This window comes from Nelumbo lutea, chromosome 8 (genome assembly GCF_056320005.1).
Source record: "Nelumbo lutea isolate HS-2025 chromosome 8, American lotus-T2T, whole genome shotgun sequence".
NCBI classification, from domain to species: domain Eukaryota; kingdom Viridiplantae; phylum Streptophyta; class Magnoliopsida; order Proteales; family Nelumbonaceae; genus Nelumbo; species Nelumbo lutea.
This window is the reverse complement of record NC_142691.1, coordinates 48,180,113-48,189,269: the sequence shown is the minus strand read 5'-3', so window position 1 is coordinate 48,189,269 and position 9,157 is coordinate 48,180,113. Positions and strand designations below refer to the sequence as shown.

The 9,157-nt window shown below is 40.8% G+C and overlaps 1 long non-coding RNA gene and 1 pseudogene across 1 annotated transcript; both read left to right on the top strand.

The window, feature by feature from the left end:
• The first annotated feature begins 656 nt into the window (after positions 1-656).
• Positions 657-2,020, top strand: LOC148844040 (uncharacterized). Its single transcript, XR_016103145.1, has 2 exons — positions 657-951; positions 1,056-2,020. It is a non-coding gene; the product is annotated as an uncharacterized LOC148844040 (long non-coding RNA).
• A 413-nt stretch (positions 2,021-2,433) lies between these two features.
• LOC148844039 (3-O-acetylpapaveroxine carboxylesterase CXE2 pseudogene) lies at positions 2,434-7,323 on the top strand (annotated as a pseudogene).
• Positions 7,324-9,157: the final 1,834 nt, after the last annotated feature.

Below are 9,157 nucleotides of genomic sequence, written 5' to 3'. Positions count from 1 at the left end.
CTGATATTTTTGAATAAATCTGATTGCCGCCGCATCTTATATTATGAGCCGAGTCAAATGTGAATTCAGATTAGGGCTGTGGAACCCATGATAATGTCTCACACCATGAAATCGATTCAAAGAATTATTATTGGTTTCATAACTTGCTCAACAGCTATTGCATCGGTTAATCCTTCTTAAATATAGGTTAGAATTTAAATTAAATCTTCGTTTTATTTATTACTCTTTTTGACCGCTTATGAATTATTGTTTTTTGTTTTTTTTGTTAAATTATTGTTTTTGTTGAGACAAAGGGGTTTGCTTGAGAATTGTTTGATATGAGGAAATTACTAGGTAGGAAAGAGAAGAAAAAGGAGCCTTGATGTAATCCCTGTTGATGGATGCGTTATTATTAATCAAATCCTAAGTGGGTAAAATACAAAAATCACCTCTGAACTTTCTGAAAATCATAAAAGCTTTTCCTATAATTTTACTTTAGCAAAAATCTCAGCTATTTTTAAAAATTTAGACAAACCTCCCTTTCGTTAATAATCATGACAAAAAACGTTAAACCGATATCAAATCTTTCCAACTACCTATTTTATTAAAATACGCTTGTCGACATATTATCATCATCTTTCCCTTTCCTATAATACGCTTATCGACATGCGCCTGTCGACATATTATCTAACAATTGGAGTCCCGACCTCTGCTTTGGAAAACCGGCGCTGAGGTCTCTCTCGATCTTTGCCACTATTGGCCACGCATTGTCGGTGCTCAAGAGCACAGGCAAGAACTATCTCAGCGACAAACATATCCGCGGCAGGAAAAGTTGTAACTATACATTATACATTCCAAGAGAGAGATCACAGAGATCTCGTCCTTGAAGATACCACAGTGGGGTTTCCATGCTTTCACTTGATGGTGGATGAAGTACAAGCTAACCTTCTTCGGTTTCTATGATTTCAAACGGTATGATGTGAGATGGTTGCATTCTCTGGCTATTAGGAGTTGAAGCTTGCTCTTTATATTATTTAATGATCTTATGTATCAACCTTTAATTGCAAATCTATCAGTTAGGGTTTCGTGCAGAAGTAAAGGAGAAAAAACCCATGTGGGTAGCAGAACTTCAGATTCCTTCACCATCATAATTTGCTGGGTGGTGTGATTGTTGGAAGCAGTTCGGCGACTGACTTTGGTCGACAGACAACAAATACTTCTAAGTTGGGTTTTCTTCATCATCAAAATCTCCCATTTTCATGTCCAACAACCAGAAAAAGGAAAGAGAAAAAAAAAAAAAAAAACAAAAAACAAAAAAAAAGAACAAAGAGGACTACATCTTCTCATTTGGGTATCTCCCGGTCGGTCTCAGTCCACGACAAAGGCGGAGCGACACTTTCAGTTTGTTATTAATCCAAAGAGGGTTTGTTATTAATCTCCTTTTTCCTTCTTTCAGTTTGCATTTTTCTCTACCAAATAATAAGGGTTTCTCGCAAGAAGTAGCCCTGGAAAATCGGTGGTGGGTCGGAAATGTGGGGTTGGGAGGGGTCAACCCGGTGCTGTCGATCCCGTCCCTTCAACTCAGAAACACAGACGATGACCATGGTGGATTGGGGCGACTCGGTCTTAGGAGAGAGCAAGAGCTTATGGACCTCGCTACTACCACCAATAGCATCGGTACTTCGGTAGCAACAGTACTGCCAATCCTAACGCTTCCAACCAAAACGTTGAAGACAATGATAGCAGAGACAATGATCGAGACTCCAAAGATCAGAACGTGATTCGATTCCTCCTCAGTTCCATCGGTCTCTTCTCGCCCATCACGGTGCTGTCCGTCGAAATCATCAGCACTGAAATCCTAGCCATCGGATACCACAACCCGGCCTACTCTACTGTGGACTTAATCACCAGTTCCCTGTCTCAGCAAACATCCATAATGGCCGTGGTGGACGACGACGGGAAAGGGAAAGGGAAAGGAAAAGATGACAATATATCGATAGGCGTATTTTAATAAAAACAGATGCAAATTAATTTGCAAAAAGGGTAAAATAGTTGATGGAAGGTAGGTTCTTGTCAAATTTTTTAAAAAACAGCGGAGAGATTTTTGATAAAATGAAACTATAAGGGTGGTTTTTTATGATTTTCAGAACGTTTAGGGAAGATTTTTGTATTTTACCCTTAAATAAAAGGGATAATAGCATATAAGGGCAATTTTTGGGATTTAATATCAATAAAAATAATATTTTTAAAAATATTTAAAAAATAGGTTAATTTTTTTGAAATAATATCAATAAAGGGCAAAAATACTCTTATAGTTTCCGAAGGTGGTCGGAGGCAGAGGTAGTGGTGGCGGCGCTCGTGGTCGTTCTTCTTCCCAACATCGCCACTTCCGCCCACCTTCGTCTTCGCCTTCGGCAACGCTATCAGAGGTGGGTGGAGACAGAGGTGGCGGCAATGGCTCTGGGCAAAGGAATGACCAATAGCGTTGCCGCCGCCACCTCTACCTCTAGCCACTTCCAACAATGTTTTCGGAAGCGAAGGGGAAAATGGGCGGAGGCAGTGGCAGGCGGTAATGGACGGCGGCGCTAGTGAACAAATGATAAGAAGAAGATGATGAATAGTATTTTTGCCTCTTATGATATTATTTTTTAAAAATTAACCTATTTATGAAATTATTTTAAAAATATTAATTTTATTGATATTAAACCCCAAAAGTTGCCCACATATGCTATTACCCCTAAATAAAATCAGTAAAACAGGAACCATGCATACAAATCAAAGCTTGCTCTTTGTTATGGGCACTGGTTTAATTAATGAAGTTATCTTAGCTCAATAATATCAAATTACACTCTCAATTTCTATTTTAAATCAACAACTCATCTTATATTTAATTCTAATCTTTATGACTTGAACCTCAAGAATTCTCTAGCTATATTTATTTAAGAAGTATGAACTCCATGCATACATTACTGTTTCCTGCAAACTCGATCGGTGGGTGAGCTGAGAGCCTGAGACTCTACTCAGTATCCGTATGGCAGAACATCAGTTCATTAACCCTTACAAGCTTCTACGGATCGTCCACAACTCGGATGGCACGCTCACACTGTTGGATTTTAATCTCATAAGAGATTAAATCTAATGGGTTTGATTGGTCAATTACATGAGAAATTGCACCTGTACACTTGTTTGAAAAAATCAGTTTTTCTCTTACAAAAACCCAGTTTTGAACTTGTCCCACATTGGAAAATTATAAGTTCTGTTTTCAATATTTCAATAGGTGTTGATTTACACTCCTTAGAATTAGTAGAGGAGAGTATGGGGATTCGATACCGCGCGTGCACGCGTGTGCGCGTGTGTGTGTGGCGCTTTAGAGGCGCATGTTGCTCGCACTTCTCGCAAGTTGGATTTAATCTCTACTATAGGTTCAGATTTTATCTCTACTCAGTCAATTGTATTTTTGGTTGAGGCTGAAGATTTTAAATAAAATACCCATTGTCATAAATATTGAAAATGATCCAAAAACCTATAGTGAGGCCATGGCCTCTAGAGATGTTGCCTTTTGGAAGGAAGCTATAAATGATGAAATGGATTCAATAATGTCAAATAACATATGGGTACTAGTAGATCTGCCTCTAGGATCAAAACCAATAAAATGTAAATGGGTGTTTAGAAGAAAATACAACATTGATGGAACTGTGCAAACTTTTAAGGCTAGATTGGTAGCCAAAGGATTTAGTCAAAAGGAAGGGATTGATTACTTTGACACCTATGCACCAGTGGCTAGAACAACTTCTATTAGAACACTTATAGCATTAGCATCCATTTATCACTTATCTGTTCACCAAATGGATGTTAAAACTGCTTTCTTAAATGGTGATTTAAATGAAAAGGTTTACATGGAACAACCAGAAGGATTTGTTCTTCCTGGAAACGAGAAGAAAGTCTGTAAACTGGTTAAATCACTATATGGATTAAAACAAGCACCTAAACAGTGGCATGAGAAATTTGATTCTTGCATTCTAGCTTTTGGTTTTAAACATAAAAGTGCTGATAGATGCATCTACTCAAAATTTACTGAAAATTATGGAGTAATTGTGTGTCTTTATGTGGATGATATGCTTATTGTGGGTACAAATATGGTTGGCATAAATGAAAATAAAAACTACTTATCCTCTGTTTTTAAGATGAAAGATTTAGGAGAAGTAGATACCATCTTGGGAATAAAAGTTAAAAAGCATAGTAGGGGCTATGCATTAAGGTAATCACATTATATTGAGAAAGTACTTGAGAAATTTAAGCATTTAGGTTTTAAAGAATATAGCACGCCATATGATTCTAGTATAAAACTAGTAGAAAATACTAGTAGAGCAATTACACAACTTGAATATGCTATGCTTTGTACCAGACCTGATATTGCATTTGCAGTAAGTAAACTTAGTCGGTTTACAAGTAATCCCGGTGCAGAGCACTGGAAGGCAATTGGGAGAGTTCTTAGGTATCTCAAGAGAACCCTGGAACTTAGCTTGTTTTATTATGATTATTCAGCTGTACTAGAAGGATACACTGATGCAAGTTGGATTATCGGTAATGGAGATAACAAGTCCACATTTGGATGGATTTTTGTCCTTGGTGGGGGTGCGATCTCTTGGGCATCCAAGAGACAAACTTATATATCTCACTTGACCATGGAATCCGAATTCATAGCCTTAGCGGCTGCTGGAAAAGATGCTGAATGGATTAGGAATTTATTATTGGATATAAAACTTTGGCCTAGTCCTATGCCTCCAATTTCCATTTACTGTGATAGTGAGACAACTCTGCCAAGGGCCTACAGTGGTACCTACAATGGTAAGTCCAGACATATAAGTCTGAGACATGAATTTGTTAGGCAACTGATTCAAGATGGACTCATCACTATAACCTATGTGAGGTCAAGTAAAAACTTGGTTGATCCTCTTACCAAGGGTTTAGCCAGAGAATTTGTAAGAATGACAACCAAAGAGATGGGATTAAAATCCTTTACTTATTCACCTGTAATGGTAACCCAACCTGAACTGAAAATCCATCAGTATTGGGTTTAATGGGTAACAACAAGTTACAACAATGTGATTGTTAGCACTGACATTGAGAAATTTCCCATCACAACATAAACAGTGTTGTCCGTTATGATGAAAGGTTGAGATAAACTCTTAATGAAGTTCTGAAATGTGTCAAATAATGGAGCACATAGTGGAACTTCACCTATGTGAACATAGAAGTGGTGCCACTTCTCATGAGGGTTTGGGTGCTCTCGGGATTGTTCATGAAACCAGGAAAAAAGCACATGGCCATAACAGTGCTGAGCAAAATTTGAAACTTTTGCAGAGACTGAACATTTTTATGTGTATAGGTGTCTCCGGTCTATCTTGAGAGTAGTTGGTTTAAGGTCTTACCACCAATAACTTTGACAAGGCTCTGAGATAATTATACTAACAAGAGGTTTAAGTTGATAAACACTTTTTGTATGCATAACTGTGTCATAGTAGTTTGGATTGAGAGAGAACTATGTAATTGATCAATCAATGTGGGGGATTGTTGGATTTTAATCTCATAAGAGATTAAATCCAATGGGTTTGATTGGTCAATTACATGAGAAATTGCACATGTACACTTGTTTGAAAAAATCAGTTTTTCTCTTACAAAAACCCAGTTTTGAACTTGTCCCACATTGGAAAATTATAAGTTTTGTTTTCAATATTTCAATAGGAGTTGATTTACACTCCTTAGAATTAGTAGAGGAGAGTATGGGGATTCGATACCGCGCAACGCGCGCGCACGCGTGTGCGCGCGTGTGTGTGGCGCAATGAGGCACTTTAGAGGCGCACTTTGCTCGCACTTTGCTCGCACCCGCGTGGCTTGCGATGGGCGGCTCTGGTTTTGGTACGTTGATGACCGTTGATCACCATTGATGAGATCAACGGTCATGATTCAATCGGGTGTGATCAAGAGGCATAATTTAAAGTTAACAGTCACCAACTGTTAACAACTTTTTAAACAGTCACAATGGTTGAAATTGTGACTGCTCAAGGTGCCTTCTCTAAACCAGCACCTACATTTTCCCCATACCTCTTCACAAGTTATTTAAGGAGCATGAATCAGACTCCAAAAACACAATTTCAAAATTCACTATCTCTCTCTCTCTCAGTCCTGTCTGCTACAGTCTCACAGAAGGTTTCTTTGGAGACTCTTCAACTTTGCTGGTTGCAGATTCTCGCCCAAGGCTCTGTTGTATCCTGGGAACGAATTTGCCTGTAACCCAACAACAAACTCAGTAAAACTGAGTGGGGGCAAATAACGTTCTAAAGACAGTGTCTTCAGACACGCCTCAGAGCTTCTCCTCCTAAGTTACAGTGACCCCATCTTCCCCAACACACACGACTCAACCATCTCCCCACCACCGCTGCAACTGATGACACCGCCGATCAAAAGTTCCACACCCTAGTTCTTTCCAAAGACATACCAATAAACACCATCAACAAAACTTGGGTTCGAATATTCCGACCTCACACCTCCTTCGTCAAGCAACCTCTCATGGTTTACTTCCATGGCGGTGGCTTCATCCTCTGGAGCGCAACCTCTACAATCTATCACGACTTCTGCTCAAACATGGCCATTCAACTGCCTGCCTTGATCGTCTCCGTCGAGCACCACCTCGCTCTCGAAAGTCGCCTCCCAGCGGTTTATGATGATGATGCAATCGAAGCGTTGACTGGGTTAGGAAACACGCCTCATAGAACATCGTTAATGGCAAAGAAGACTGACTGGTTGAGCAGAGACTTGGTTGATTTCTCTCGGTGCTATCTCATGGGCAGCAGCTCAGGCGCCAACATTGCCTTCCATGCACGATTACGAGCTCTGACGATGTTTTCGGATGCTGCCGATGAGCCCTTGAAGATCGTCGGTCTTATCATGCACCACCCTTTCTTTGGTGGGTTGCAGAGAACATAAGCGGAGATGAGATTGTTCAACAATTTGAGATTTCCCATGTCAGTTAGCGACTTGATGTGGGACCTGGCATTACCTATAGGTTCTGATCATGATCATGGTTACTGCAACCCACTGAAACTTGGTGAGAGCTGCCAGGAATTGGGTTGCTAGGGAGGTGTCTGGTGACTACCTGCGGTGGGGGCCCCCTGATCAACCGTCAGACGGAGTTCGTGAAGATGCTGGACGGAGAGGGTGTTGAGCAAGGCTCAGTTCGACGAGGAAGGTTACCATCTGGTGGAGCTCTATGAGCCAGACAAGGCTCAGGCCCTAAAAGATTTCATTTTTCAGTTGCTGGCTCAGTCGGAAGAGGGCAATTGAGCTTGTATATTTCGTTATCATGAAAATTAAATAAAGTAGCTGATGAATGAATATGAATATACTATATTATAAATTCCAGTTATAGAGCCAGACTTTTTTTTTAGGGTTTCAATCATGTTTCATTCATTCAAGAGATTGGTACAAAGAGATGCCAACCAAGCCAAATAAATACCACATATACATTCTCAAGAAGAACAAAACAAATAGATGGAATTTAGGAGAATCAGAATAATTTCTGCAACCAAACAACCATAACTGGCGAGCAAGGTGAGTTAACTTCACCAACAGAAGTGGATAAAAACATCTCCAAACCACCATAACTAGCAAGCAAACTAACAATAGGAGTTACTAATCAAACTGAAAACTGACAGAGGAGGTTACATAGCCACAAGCCAAGAACTATAACTTCCAACTATGCCAAAAACTGTAAAAGACGCATCATCTGTAACTGCCATCCAGTACACCGAAGAACTGCCAACTGCAAGTTGTCTTCCAAAGAAAAAATGGAGAACTGTAACGTCCAACCACAATGCCGGAGAATGGAACGTCCATACACAACGTCGGAAAACTGTAACTGCCATCCAAAAAGTTGGATAACTGAAACTACCAACCAGGACGTTGGAGCACATCACAACCATCTAGGACATCAGAGAAACTTATCGTTTGAGCACTATCTCAGACATCTAGCACTGTCTCGGTCAACTAGGACATCAAAATGCCCGCTGAAAGAAAGCAAACAAAGAAAAACAAATAAGATCAGAGAAATAGAGAAAGAAAGGGATGATCCTCGAGAGATCTAGAGAGATCTTAAGAGAGAGAGAGAGAGAGAGAGAGAGAGAGAGAGGAAAACATAAAAGAGGGGAAATAGAGAGCTCGAGAGAGAGAGAATGGGGAAAAACGCCAAAAAAGGGAGAAACGGAGAGAGGGGAAAAACACAAAGCAGATGAAAACCTCTCTGGAAACAAAGAGAGACAAACCTTGAAAGATAAGAGAGAAAACCTCTCTGAGAATAGAGAGAGACAAAGTGGGGCGGGGAGGGGGAGTCACCCCTACCAAACAACTCTACTGCAGACTTTGGCGCTTCCCGTTCTAGAGCCAGACTTGGTAAACATGGCACGTGCTGAGTTGATGGGAAGTCTTCAAATAGTATTTGATGTAGGCGTGGATGGTGCTGCCCAATCGCAAGACTCACACATTTCTGGCAGCGCGGGTCAGAGTGGAAATAATCAGTTAACACACACTGTCCAATTCGGCTCGACGGGTCTTGGGGGGCCAATGCGGGGCCATTTGGTGGCTTTGGATGGCCATGCCCCCCACGTATGAATTAAATCCCTACTGTCCAAACTCACCTACCTCCATGCGGATTTAAGTATAAATATGAGGTGACCCTTCATTCAAGTAAAGGATTGAATACTTGAGCTTTCTCACTAGCACTTGAGATATTGCTTTCTAGTGACATCGTCTGGATGCTCACACCTCAGACCTCGTCCACTCCACACCTCGGTACTAACTTGATCATCGGAGTCATCACCTCGAGTCTCCACCTGAGGCCTTTGACACTCTTTCATCCTTGTAGAGCCGATATCCTAGTCCTCGGTAGTAGCAGAGCTTGGACTCTGAACTCGTACTTCGGGTCTCAGGCCCCATCCACCTTGGGTTCCACTCCTCGGTTACCACGGTCCTCGGCCCTTAGACACCTCGATCCCATTCAAGCTTAGAGAGTGAATCGACAGTGTTGTCCTCAGCCAATCCGAGCATCAACAATTGGCACCATTTGTGGAAAACGTCACTAAGACATCCCTCAACTTACCTTAAATTCAAAAGAACGCCCCTA